This window comes from Betta splendens, chromosome 21 (assembly GCF_900634795.4).
Source record: "Betta splendens chromosome 21, fBetSpl5.4, whole genome shotgun sequence".
In the NCBI taxonomy this organism is placed as follows: Eukaryota; Metazoa; Chordata; class Actinopteri; order Anabantiformes; family Osphronemidae; genus Betta; species Betta splendens.
The window spans coordinates 14217220-14229869 of NC_040899.1; positions in this window are offsets into that span (position 1 = coordinate 14217220).

Here is a 12650-nt window from a genome sequence, read left to right on the forward strand (position 1 = left end):
ACAGGTTTTTTCCGTAACAGGAATCAATATTAAGGCCGTTAAATTATTTACTTACCAAGAAGCCACTGATCTGGTACCAGCTTCAAATCTGATCTCAACCATGTTGTTCGCCAAAATAAATGGATCATTGTTAAACCAGGCACCTCAACGCAACATCACTTACTGTAGCTACATTTGTGCGTCACAGATTATTTGTACGATGAAATAAAAGTGTTTATTTGTGTTTATTCATGTTTCATCCTGTGATGGTGCTTTTATAGCGATGTGTCCAGTCAATATGTCTGATCAGATCAGGTAAACCTGCTCTCAATGCAAACTGCCCTTTAACGTTAATCAACCACATTATATGGGAAGTTGTGTGTAATCAAATGTGTGCGTAAACCGATCCGTGTGTGCGTATTTTACTTTTTAATTTAGCCAAGTGTAAGCATGGTATAGCCCCACTAAGTCTAAAGTACAAATCTGGTTACGCACTCACAGATCGGTTTACGCACGCACAAATTTAATGTGACCCTAATTTGACTCCATACAAAAGCTGTAGAAAAGTACTTACACCAGCCAGCGAGCTACCGTAGATCTGTGCACGTTTCTACGTTTAGTTCGTCTCAATACATCTGACCTGCATGAATTTGTGCTTACGCCAGGATTTCGTGCGTAAGTATCTTCGTACATGAGGCCCCTGGTCTTTTACTGGTTAGTAAACTACCTTCGTTAAAGATGGTTGTGACTTCCCTGAGTTAAAAAAAAACTAACTTTTCAGTCGCCCTAAACAAAAATCCACTGATCAGTGTCTTTCCGAACCTCATGAAGAAAGCTGCTAATGAGAGAAGAAGAGAGACAAGGAATAGCATATGTACATACTGTATATACTGTACTGTACATTAGCTATTTTTTTATATCAGCATACTGTATCAGTAGATCTATATGATTTTCATTTGTTGCAGCTTCAAAATTTCTATCTACCTATGGTACTTATTTTTATTATCAATAGAGAATTGAGGTATAGATCATCATAAAACAGAAAACAGCAAATGTCTTATTCATCTTTAAAGTGTCTCACTAAGCAGCTAACAGTCATGTCTTGTGACGTTCTAATCAATAAACAGTGATAATAAAGACAAAGTCTATTAGAAGAGGGAAGAGGTGTAAATCAGTTCCAACTAAAAAATAATTCCCTCCTGAGTCCAATTAGTTGTCACATATTCCAAAGTGTTCCCACAATCAATAGATAGAGACAATGGAAAAATAGCCAAAGAGGACATCTGTGGTCAGGATAATTGAGGTCATGAAGCCATCGTACATCTCACTGTGACTTTGGAATAAAAATAAGCAACGGTTAACTCACCCGTCAGGACAACGGGAAGGACAAATGAGTTAGAGTTAATTTTTTTAGTATTTAGTGTCATATAGAGCCAGTTTTTGTGTCGTATCCTTAAACAATAACTCTATAGGGAAGGAGATTCAGAACGCAAAGTTCAAAGGCAGAATCCAGATAAATTCCAGATGTATCAAATATTGCCTTGTACTCACCAAACAACGTAGAATCTAGAGCAGGTGATTGAGTAGCAGACTCCTCCCATGACACGCCTCCATATAAATTTGTTAATTTATTTATTATAGGTTGAGCAGGACCGCATGTGGACGTGAAGCGACATTTACCACCAAAGCGTCACCAAAACAGGCCAAAACAGAGGAGAAGGAGAAGACGATTGGACCCCCTGACACTGTTCAGCAACTAATAGGACGGTGTTCCTTAAAGTGAATGGATCATCATTAAACCAGGCACCTCACTACAATGTTGCTGTCTGTAGCTGCATTTGTGCGTCACAGATAATTTGTACATTTATGCCACAGAAATGTTTCCTGTTCACTAACACTTCATCCTGTGGTGGTGCTTTTATAGCGGAGCGTCCGGTCGATGGCTCTGATTGCATTAGGTAAACTGTCTCTTGCTGCTAGTTGCGCTTTATTCTTGTTCCGATCAACCATTGTATGGGAACTTGCTATGCTTTGCAGACATACTGTACGGATGATTGCAACCTACAGCCGACATGGCTCAGCTCCGCTTCAAGCCTTGAGAAAAAAACGTGCATTAATGCACCCGAAGCGGAGGAGAAGGGCGCAAAATCACTAACTGGGGTAGAGCACCGAAACAATTGTACGCAAAAACATGTTCGTGAGCCCGGTGGGGGTCATGTAATCGCGATCGCGTCCTGGGGGGTGGGGGGGTGGTGAGTGGAGGGCGCCAAATCATGATCTTGCCTATGGCGCCAACTTGGCCAGGGTCTGTCTGAAGGTTTGCATACAGTACATGAGGACTTTTGCCAAGTTTTGTAGTTTGTATGAGGCCCCAGGTCATTGTTCAGTATGTGCTAGCTGAGAGCCATACAGTAGTAGCACTAACAGTACAGTATCTAAGTAAGCAGTAAGCCTAAATACATGATTATTTAGATTTTTTTGTTTAAGATATTTTTTCGCCTCTCTCGCTCTCTTCTTCCTGTAGACTGAATCCAGACACAGAAGGGAACGGGCCTGGCCTCGTTCTGCTCAGAGACAGACCAACCTGCGCCACCGAACCTGCTCAACTCCACCGGCCGCTGCCTGCCCACTGGGAACCAGACCCTTCGCCGACTCTCCACCTGCACCACATGCAGCATGGACCGAACACCGGCCCGGCAAACGTCTTGAGTCTGAGCAAAGAACTAAGAACTTTAGAAGTGGTCAGTAAATGTGTTGCTGGTGACAAGACACAAAGGTGCTGAATGAGTATTTTAATTGTCAAACAGCAATTGTCACTGGTTATTTTTAATTTTCAACTAATAACAAAAATGTGTGAATCCTGAATTATAGCCATAATTGGCTGCCTCCTCTCAGGCAGCATTGTCCCAGTTATTATAGTTCTTGCCCCTTTGTCCTCCAACACAAGTTATTCTGAAAGTAAAATGTACAGCAGCTTTTGACGCCTGACACTACTTTACATTCAATGTATTCATCCGGCAAAGCGCAGAGTGGCTTTTATTGTAAAGCACCCACAGAGAGTGTGATGTATTTATAATCAGAGTCGGTGCTGGCTGATAATGATCCCTAAAAACCAAGCTATACAAGACAGCAGTTAAAGTCTGAGCTCTTTGTTAGCTTGTCAGTGTTTAAACACTTTATTCTGCTGTGCCCATGTGGAAAACTGCAATTTAAAGCCACAATTCCAACATATACATCATAATGAGCTGTCCTCACTAAAATTGTTTTTCCTCAGTATTAGATTTGTCAGTTCTTCATCTATATTTTTTAATCTTTCTTTAGAAGACATTTCTTTTGGATGAACATAATAGTAGAGAAGATTGATGGAAATGATTCAAGTCAGTGCATTTGCTGGATCAATATCAGTCAGAAATCAACATTATCTGATCTTGAATATCTACTTGGTAAGTGATTTGTGACATTATCTGTAAAGAAGACACCTGTCCTCAATTGACAGGTGATCATTTAAAAAACAGCAGTAAAGACCTGAGTTTTTTTTATTACAATTTTTAAAAATCAATAATGAAACAATTCTAAAATTCACAGCTTCAACTTGTCTGAGAGTTGAGTCATGTCCTCCGAGCTTCTTTCTTCTGAGACGTCTTGACGCCTTGACTCAACTTTCACACAAAATCTTCACCCTTTATACAACATTTGAACTTCCCATCCTGCTCTAAACGTTCATCAATAAATAAAGGTTGTTTGAGCTGCTGCACAGCTAGTAAGTCTAGGATAAACTCTTCCCTTTGTTTTAACGGCAAAACAGCCTTTTCAATATCGGTAAAGTTTCCTTTTGCTCATTTCTTTTCTTCGCTCCACTTGACACTTACGTAAACAATTTCATCTTGAATTCTGTTTTCAAAAGATGAGCTGTGGTTCTGTAAGTGGAGCATGGCTCCCTGGCTGTAAAGACCAACACAAAGCCAGAGAAAGGCAGGAAGGAAAAAGCAACCAGGGCGAGTCGGCCCCCGCCCCTCCCTCCTACAGTAAGTGCCTCCAGACAGAACTGTCCTGGCAGGCTCTAGGTTGCATCCAGCGTGATGCATTTGCAGCCTGAGAGCCTGCAGGCTCTTCTGAGACCAAAGTGTCACTAAAACAGAGAGGCTCAGTATCGCAACACTTCAAAAATGGCTGTGGGTGACAGAGCACTGACATCACTCATGGTGAAAACAAAACCTCTCTGACCTTTTAATGTTGGAGCGTGTGTGAGCATACATGCACGTGTGGTTTCATTCTGACAGGGACCATATGAAGGAAGAGTGTTTGGTGCCTGCAGACGCTCAAGAATGATTTCTTTTAAATGTCTTCAGAGTAAAATCAAGCCGTGTAAGGACGTATGTATGGGTGATACTACAATACTTGTTATTCTAGATTTACAAGATGTCCCTTGGCGCATGCTTTGATCAAAAGTAATGTGGGACAATAAGCGAGCGATACAGAACAGAAGATTATGTCTCAGTCTTGTAAGACGTTAGGAAAGAATTGATTTTTAAAGGCCTTTGAAGGAAGTTGTGTAACAGATTTATCATCTACTACTGTAAGTTTGCTGTCCATTGTTAGCAAGGCTGGTGATGTACTGGTTAGCACTAATCTAGATCAGAGTCTTGGATTCAGATTTGTGAATTTCTACGTGTGAACCCCTCGTGTGCAGGCTTGCTTTTGTGCGTGCGGGTAATTTTTTTTCTGCTAAAAAAAGTGGATGGATGGATGGATGGATGGATGGATGGATGGATGGATGGGACAGAGACTGCATCAAATGAATAACCGGGATGACTGTGTTGAGTTAGAAGGATGCTGGAGAGACGAGCACTTGGGAGTCAGCAGGAGTCAGAACAGCGTTTGCTGTTACTGTACTTAACAATAGTGGTTGAGTTATTTTTTCGAAAGAATTACAAAGGAATAAGGTGTAGACCAAAAAAGGCTGATAACTCGTGGTGTTTCCTATTGTGTGTATGGATATCGGTGACATTCAACAACATAAACCCCTCTGATAATTAAAAGCAGAACCTGCTGCACTGGTTAAGTTCATGCAGTGGAAACAGGCTAATTGTGGAGTATTCAACAAACTCTAAAGTCTTTTAAAGAGTTTGTGGTGAGCAAAACAAGTAGAAGCAAAGTGAGTATTTATTTTACTGTACATTTGCCAGGTGGTTGGAAACTCCTCAAATAAATGCTAATGCTGTGGCGCATCTAGTGGATGTGAAGCCAGCACATGTGCCATAATAGCTTCAGTATGTCTTGTTGGAGAAATATCAGTTAATGCAACTTGTGATTATAGATGTAGATGTGGAGTTTTACTGTGCAACGTACCTGTGTATGGCACGCTCAAAAAATAATCTGGCCTAAAACTCGGACTTTATGAAATTTAATTACGTAAGTTTTTTCATTTTATTTGTCATGTCATTTTATCACATAAATACCAGGAAAGAGGTGACATTTAATGTAAAGTCTTTCAGTGAGGTTAAAGTTATGTCATTAAATAAAGGATTACATAAAATTAACAAAAAAATCATTTTTACACATAAACCTTGTGTTTTTGTTCAGATTCCTGATGTACAGGTAATGAGGAACTTCATATTAACATTAACTATTTCAGTAAATAGTAAAATTGCATTAACTTAATGTTAATCTTAATCTGATTGCATAACCCTGGTGACCAACCTGTTTCATAGATTTCAAATAAAGGTTACTTAATATATAAAAAATATGAATATGTTTTATTAGGGGCAAGAATCATTTTTTTCCACTTCCCTTGTGGCCTGGCTGCCTGTATGATGTGTGGGAGACAAATCACACTTACGCACACACACACACACACACGCACGCACGCACACACACACACACACACACACATCCTTGTACTTCTATGGAAGTGAGGACCTTCATTGACATAATAACCCTTGCTCAAATCTGAACCAACTTTATTCTCAGCCCTAGGGCCTTCAAAGAAGTGAGGACTGTCCTCACTTTGTCAAAATGTCCTCACTTTAGTAGAAAGAACACAAGTACAACACACACACACACACACACACACGCACACACGCACGCACGCACGCACGCACGCACGCACGCACACACACACACACACACACACACACACAGCAAAGGATGCTCCAGTGTTGTGATACATGTTCTGCACCTGCTGCTCATTAGCCAGCTTGCAGGTCAATAACAGATGTGTGCATACTCCCCCCGTGGGGCAGGGCCGAGGAGTGGAGGAGACGATGCTGTTTGAACCCGCCGCTTGTCCAGCCGCAGTCACGAGCAGCGGATAAGGCTGTTGTCTTAGATGTAAATCATTGCCATCTGCTGCATCGGAGCCCATCGCTCCATAGAAGGGAGCGCTTACATTTTGCCAGTACTGTGAGGGACGTTGCTAAGAAGGTTTGAGGCCAGTACATTGAGAGCCGTCTTTATTTTTAGAAATCGGCATTTGGCAGGTAAAGCTTTGCAAAAAAAAAAAGCAACTGCTGAACATATGCATGACTTGCCGTATCTTCTTGAGTGGGTGGTTAAAGTAAAATTAAGAGACAAAATAAAAATTCCTCAATTTTGTGGTTTATTCTTCTGAGGAAACCTTTTTTGAAAGCTTTTGTGAACAGATTTCTTTTTTGAGGTTTGTTTATAACCGATTCATTGCATGCATTCCTTCCATGCATCAGGTCTATGCACTGTTTTGCTACTTCTGTCAAGTGGCATAAAAAGGTGCTGCAGAAAGAAAATGCTGCCAACATATTTGAGTACACAAATAAAGCTGTACAAGCGGAAGGCGCAGATTGCTGCGTGCGCACACGTTTATTCAAATGCGCAGCACGCACGCGATCTTACGTGTGTCGACCTTTTGAAGTTGAGCTAAAACACCCAAGATGGGGGTGTTTTCAGAGCACGCTGTTTACACAGCCAATCCCAAATCTGTTGCATGTTTTTTTTTTGTGTGTTTACTGATCGTACTCCCGTCAGCAGCCAATTCTTTATCTCCAAAGTAAAGTGTTGCCAAAAAAGCTCCAGGCGTAAATTCTCCCCAAGAGTGAATAGCCACCGTTGGCATGACATGGACGTCCAAACATGTGTCTCTGTAAAAGGGCTTAAACAAGGCGACGTGAAGCAGCAGTTAATAAATGGATGTCCACGCGGTCTTTAATGTGGGTTTGGCATCTTACAGTGTATAAAGTTTAACACTAAGAGGTTGCCAAATACACATCATGGGTTTACAGTAGTACTCTAGGATTATGACAATGGTGCAGCTCAGGTTCCATCACATTCAAAAAGCAAACACAGCTTTTAAACTGCACTTTATAAAACCAACAGCAACACTAGCAACTTGGGGCATGTTTCCGTGCTCCAGCCTCAGGCAGGAACCTGGTTGAAGAACAGGCCATATGGACCATTCAGCATCATGTGTACTGTACACAGGAAGCGTCGCACACATGTCTGAACCTGACCGATTTCTCCAATCAGCAGGAAACACACCCCCAAGCCGAATTGCTGCCTCATTAAAAGAACATGATGCAATTTGGATCAAATAAGATAAGAAGCCACATTAGCTTGCCCATGAGGGACCCATCCATAGTGATACCGTCTGCTTTGAGCCTGCATCGCTATGCACTCCCGGCTGTGTAACCACATCGATTGAGGGGCAATTCCGTCTTTCCTGCAAGACGATTTAATCCTTATTTTTCAAGACAGGCAGAGTGCTTCCTACTGCAAAATCTAATAAGTTGCGCACCTCTCCGAGAAGCACCCCACCACAGAAACAGGCTTAGATATAAAACCATGTAACAATCAGAGGCTAAACGAGCTAAAGCTTCCAAAGGGAAAGAAGGTGAGTGCAGCGGGGCTTAACCTGTGGCTGCTTGGATTTGTATTCACATCATCACGCATGCTACATCAGTCGTTTTCTCCCAAATAAGTATTTAATTAGTTAAAAATAGATGCAGGATTTGTGCTTACGAGGATCTGCATCTTTTATAAGAGCGAGTCATTTTCAGTGGAGATGTTAAAAGGCTAAATGTTTCTGCCCTGCGTCTCTGTCTTCATCCACTTACTGCAGTTTTCCTCTCTGCACTTTCACTGTGATTGTGTCACACGTCTTCAGGCAAAAAATGTTTAAAGCCGTTTAAAACAATTAAATTGCCACACAGTGAATCTCCAACCATGCAGCTCAGAGGCAGAGGCAGAGCCAAGCGCCTTTATTCCTATTCTCCTTTCTGTCTCATTCACTTTTCCTGTCTCTCTCTAATTTCTTTCTCTCTTATCGTCAGCACTCTCTCTCTTCCCCATTTCACCTGCCCGCTCCCTCTTCCCACCAATCTCCGCTTTCTCTCCCCTCACCATTTTCTCTCCTCTCTCATTATCGCTCTCTTGTGTCTTGGCCTGGACTAGTTCTCACTGTTTTAGTATCGATTAGAGGCTTCCTCCTGGGTGTGGGCCTGTCTGCGTCTGATCTAACGAAACTGAGATTTGTTCACATTTCTTTTCACACCCCTTACGGGATATTGCTTCAAAACATCTCAGCACCTGATGTTGACTTTCCCTATGAAAGCCCACAGCCATCTGCTTACTTAGATGTGAAACACATGCCATTTACCTCAATTGATTAAGCCTTGGCTGTGTGTGTGTGTGTGTGTGTGTGTGTGTGTGTGTGTGCTTGTTACATGCTATAATGAGAAACAAAACATTGCATTTCTATCAAAGTGAGGACATCTCAGAAAAGGAGAATATTTTGGCAAAATATATCAAATCTTTAAAGGGCTGTTTGCTAGTTAAGATGTGGTTTTGGAGCTAAGGTTAAAATGAAGTAATGAAGTTCTGAAGGCGTCTAGTTGTGATGGTTAGGGTAAGCAGCTAGGGAAGGTATTGTTATAGGACTGGTCAGTCAGCCCCAGGCTCACTAAGATGGGTTATGTTTGAAGTTATGTGTAGCGATGTGTTATAATATCTGTGTGTTTAGAGGAAGTGTTCATGTGGTGTTAGTGCTTTTGTTAATGTGTTTTGTGATGGTTTGTGTGCAGCACCCTGAGTGAGGGTGGTGTGTGTGTGTGTGTGCGTGACCCTGATGATGCTGCGATGTATTGTGTGTGTACCGTCTCCTCCTGCTTAGAGCTACCCAGGGTTGGGTGGTTTATGGGGCACAGGTGTTCTTGCCAATGCGTAGCTTAGCATAGCTTAGCTGCCTCAGTTAGCCTTAGCTCTGCTCATGTGCAGCACCCCACACTAGAGGCTGCCACAGTATTCTGTCAGCAATTGTCTTTATAAAAAGAAGTGTTTGTATTTGTTTGAGCTCTAAACTGTAGGAATGTTTAAATTACTTTGTTTGTGAAATGAAATCAGCCTCCACCTGATGTGTAGAGGAGCACTGCTTACTGCACAGTTCACTACCTGTACACCCATACAAATGCACCATATGAATGTGTGCAGTGTCATATTTCCCACTCACACACACATATTCATTTGATTAAACTGTTATTCCGCCGTCGACCGCGATGCATTATTTTCTTTCCATCACGTGTCACTTTTTCAGATACAGCGACATTACTATTCTGCTCCACAGTCTTGAGTACAGCAGTGACTGAGAGGCTGGCTGGAGAAAATGCAAGCAGCGCGCTGAGCATTAAAAATGTAAAGCTGTTGTGGGATGGATGCATTTGCTTTCAACAAAAGAGGAGGTTGACACATGTTTTGCATTAAGACTATCTGTTAAAAAATAAAGGCTATTTTAGAAAGATACTCTCTACTCTCTCGTATTGTAAAACCAGGCGTTACCCGAAGAGTTTTGTGCTGAAAAAGCAGTGGCAGCTGAGACTAATGTAACTTTGAGCTATTTTAAGAACGCCAAGGTTCAAGGATCTGACAGCTCGGTTCTTTTGTAGTAAAAGGTCCCCTGGAAACAAGATAAGATTTTTCACCCGTCCATTCCAACTATGACTATTATTGTTCCTGTGTAAATGTATTCATAATACTAACTGGAAACGGCCGTTTCTAATATTACACTGAATAGTACTGCACTACTCAAGGTCTTTGAGCATCCATGTTGATATCTCAATGTTTAATGATTAAAAAAAACAGTAATAAAATGAAATTCTATTCAGTTTTATTCATAAAGCTCAAAGTCAAACATTATCTCAGGTCACTTTACAGTGTGAGCTTATAGTCTCTGGTTTTGCTTTGTTTGGTTCACCTCAGTTACAGTCACCTGTTCATTCTACACACGCTAGCATCAATTGTTCATGTACTCATCATCGTTCTGGTCTGTTTGTTTGTCTGTAGTGTCCCACCTATTGAATATGTTAGTTCTTCATTCATGCAGTGAGTTTGAGTTTGGTGCAGGATTTTAATTAGTATTGTTGGACTTTCATCCTGCTTGTTTCCTATCCCTGTTTTAGTTTCCTACTTTAGTCCTCAAGTCCTTGTTTGTCCTTATTTCTCCTGATATCATGTGTTTTCTTTAGGTGGATTTTGGTTCTTGCCTTGGCCACTATTTATCTAGTTTTTCCCTGTAAGTAACTGCCCGAAGCAGCAACTGTTCATTTATAATTACTGTAGAGCTTTTGATTGTAATTCTTGGATTTTCTTGTAATAAATAATGTTGTACCGTTGTTTGAGCATTTGGATTCATACTGGTTTGACCATTTGCCCGTCATGTTTAGCGTGTGATGTGTGCCTAATAATTGACCACAGCCTTCACATTCACAGGCATCATACACTGCCTGTACTGTATCTTTTCTGTTTTGGTTCACATTTTCTATACTATTGCAGGAGCTCAGCCCATGTGTTGCCGGTGGTGTACATCCTGTACAGTCTGTCAGGGTTTACATGAAACAAAATGTACAGTAGTCACCGATGTCTTTGAATAGTCTAAGGATCAGAGTACCAGACAGGGGCACACCAAAACAATATGTGGATGCTTGTATTTACACCAAAGGCTTTCTACTGTAGCAGAATTCTTATCTTTACCTACTGTAAAAATGCTAATTAGAACATATTATATTGGACAGTTTGACAGGCAGGACTACAGACAGAAAATGACTCGTCAAACTCACTGAAACACCTAAAGTCATTGTTTTTATTTAGCTCAGTGTTCATACAGTTTGTGCTAAATAGAATAAGTAGCTCTTACTAGCCAGCATTATTCCAGCCATTATTGTCAGTAACTGCACCATGTGTGCTCTATGGAATGTAGCAGATGCTGAAGACTTAGCGCCACAGCTTGACTTTGCCCTACAAAAAACAAAGTTTACATTTTTATTTGAATAGACGTGAACTTTGCAGCAATCCAATTGTCCTCAATATTTCAATCAGTCCAAAAGCACAGGCGCTGCAATAAATTTGAATTTCCAGGTTGTCTGGTTTAGCGCTCTGTTTGCCACAAACAATATACTTCTGGTAAAAGTGATTGGTAACGGCTATTTGACATTTAATTATACAGCAGTCAAGTGTTGCAGGAAAGTAGGACATATTGTCCATCAAAGTGAAAGGGGGCCTGAAGCCGGGGAGAGGGAGGATAAATTGGGGCAAGCCTGGCCACAAAGACAAGCTGTCAATCAGTGTCCTTGTTTGTGGGCCACAGCTCGCACCTGCCACCCTCATGGTTTGAGTCATATGCACAAATATACAGTGCATGAGCTACTGTATACTGTATGCACACATGCACACAGGCCCACTTCAGTAGACAATCGCCTTAAACACAGTCAGACACCGATCAATATGTGTCCAACGAGACACATGCAACACACACACACGCACGCACACACGCACGCACGCACGCACACACGCACACACACACACACACACACACACACAGATGTGTTTCGCCTCTTACCCTAACCCTAACCGTCACAATTAAAGGCAGAGGTCTAACCTTTGCTCTAATCCAAACCAAAAATAAATTCTAACTAAAATCACATCTGAACCCTCAAACAGGCCAAAATGTCCTCACTTTGCCAAAATGTCCTCACTTTGGTAGGAAAATACATTTTTTCGGTCACACACAAGCACACACACAGACAAACATATATATCATATATCAAATGAGACGCTTCTGTCTGAACTCTGGCTGCAGAGCCATGTTACACTTTGCTGAACCCCTGTGATACCACTGTTCCAGACAGCCGCTGGGTCTCTCCTCTCCTGCACCACCCTCCAGCTCATCCACCGCTTGCTCCCTTCCATCTTCCTTTCTTCCCTGTTTTCTGCCTGTCAGCATAACAGATGTGTGCTCAGAACGAGACAGACACTCATCATTTGACGTTATTGAATACATCCAAATGCACTGAGGATGCTGAGACAATGAGGCATGTGTGTGTTCATATGTTATCTCACATCTGACAACCAACTGTCTCTGAGGCAGTTAATGGTCTCCTTTACCAGCCGTACCTGGTCTGAGGATTTATAAACACATCGCCTGCAGTTGGATTAACATGATGCGTTCATACCCAGGCTGCAGATCTTAACACAGAAACATTCAAATTTCTTCAGAGCAAACTATCTGACCTTTCCACCAAAACACCTTGTTTTGTGAAGCAGGCTGTGGCATTACACACACTCTCTCCTCTGCAGCGCTTAAGGCAGGAAGAACCAGCGGAATACATCATTTATTATTCTGTTTTGCATTGATTCACTGCATCCAATGACAT